Source organism: Rousettus aegyptiacus, unplaced genomic scaffold, assembly GCF_014176215.1.
Source record: "Rousettus aegyptiacus isolate mRouAeg1 unplaced genomic scaffold, mRouAeg1.p scaffold_m13_p_9, whole genome shotgun sequence".
NCBI lineage: Eukaryota > Metazoa > Chordata > Mammalia > Chiroptera > Pteropodidae > Rousettus > Rousettus aegyptiacus.
The window spans coordinates 25674940-25676958 of NW_023416312.1; the positions used below are offsets into that span (position 1 = coordinate 25674940).

Genomic DNA, 2019 nt, shown 5'->3' on the forward strand with positions numbered 1-2019 from the left:
TTATTTCTCTACCTAGTTGTAGTGCTTCTGTTTGTCTAGATACCAGGTGACTTTCCTAGCTGTTTGCTCGGTGTTTCTGTCAGAACTTTGATTTGGCTGCAAGAGGGATGAACAAAGCCTCTATCATCTATGCAAATTTTTTTGCCTCCATGATATATTGCTTTTGTTTCAATTCAGTTCAAAACATTTTCTAATTTCACTTGCGATTTCTTCTGTGGCACGTTGATTATTTAGAAGTGTATTGTTTAACTTAAAATTTTATTAATTTCTCAAATTTCTTTTTGTTGATTTATAATTTATTTAATTGTGATTGAAGGACATTGTTTGTATGATTTTCATTCTTTTAAGTTTATTGAATCTTGTTTTATGATCTAGTATATGTTCTATCATCAAGAATTTTCCACATACACTTGAAAAGAATGTATATTCTGCTTTTGTTGGGTGAGGTGTTGTACTGATGTCTTTAGGTCAAGTTGGTTGATAGTGTTTTCCAAGTCTTCTATATCTTTTCTGTTTTATGTCTATTTTATCCATTATTGAGAGTGGGCTATACAATGTTAATTGTTGTTGAATTATCTGTGTGTCCCCTTAGTACTGTCAGTTTCTGCTTCATGTAGTTTGGAATTCTGTTGTGAAGCATGTATATGTTTATAATTGTTTATCTTCCTTATTAATTGATACTTTATTATCATTTTTAAAATTTATTTTTTAAGTGGTCACCATGATGTGCATTACATCTCTGAGACTTATTTATCTTATAACTGGAATGATACCTTATAATTATAAAATGTCCTTCTTTGTTTGTAGTAATTTTTTTTGTCTTAATGTCTACTTTGTCTGTTACTAGTATAGTGACGTTACCCCTCTTATAGTTGTTATTTGCATGGTATATTTTATCATACTTTACTTTTAACCTATTTGTATCTTTGAATCTAAATATGTCTCTTGTATACGGTATATAGTTGGAACTTGTTTTATATCCAGTCTGACAATGTGTACCTTTTGATTTGAGTATTTAATCCTCTTATTTTTTAATTGAAATTTTGATTGAGATAATTGTATATTCACATGCAGGTCTAACAAATAATACAGTGTGGTTCCTGGTACACATTGCAAAACTATAGTATAGTATTGCAAGCTGAATATTGACATTGATATGATTCACAGCTCTTATTCAGATTTCCCTAGTTTTATTTGTACTCCTATGTGTGTGTGTGTGTGTGTGTGTGTGTGTGTGTGTGTGGAGGGGGTGGGTTTATTAAGTCCTATGCAATATTATCACCTTTGTAGGTTAGCTTATACACCACCACAGTCAAGGACCCAAGCATTTTAAACACCATAAGGATCCCTCATATTGCTCTTTTGTAACCACCCTTCGTCCCCTGTCACCACCACCTTTGCCCCTCCCTGACTCTTGGTAACTACTAATCTGACCTCTATTTCTAAAATTTTCTTATTTTAAAATGTAAATAAATGGAACCATGAATTATGTAATTCTTTAGGATTGGATATTTTTGCTGAAAAAATATGCAATGCTATTAATTTGCATATCATCTTTGCACATGAGCCATGCTAATATTCTCTGTCTCATTGCCATTTTGTGTATTTGTTGCCAAAGTGTTCACAGTCATTTATTTTTAGTATAGGTTTTAAAGGTATTTTTATTATATCTCTCAATTTTTTATTTTTTTATTTTTATTTTTTTTATGCCTCATGTCTTTTTATTCCTCTATTCCTCCTTTACTACCTTATTATAATAAATAAAGTTTTTTTCTGGTGTACCATTTCAATTCCTTTGATTTTTGTTTTTAATTTTATTTTTTAGAATGATTTGCTTGGTTTTTTTGAAGGAATCATGGTATAGATCTTAACTAAAAGCTATCTATTTCAGATAATGCTGACTTAATTCCAGTAAACTATAGAAACTTTGCTCCAATATAGCTCTATTCCCTCGCCCTCTCCTTTGTGATATTATTGTCATATACATTAATTCTTCATATGGTAAGTCCCAGAAGTATA

General features: G+C 30.6%; 1 non-coding gene across 1 annotated transcript; it reads right to left on the reverse strand.

Moving 5' to 3' along the window:
- Positions 1 to 1521: 1521 nt before the first annotated feature.
- Positions 1522 to 1626, reverse strand: LOC118608152. Its single transcript, XR_004952945.1, has one exon. It is a non-coding gene; the product is annotated as a U6 spliceosomal RNA (small nuclear RNA).
- Between the last annotated feature and the right edge of the window lie 393 nt (positions 1627 to 2019).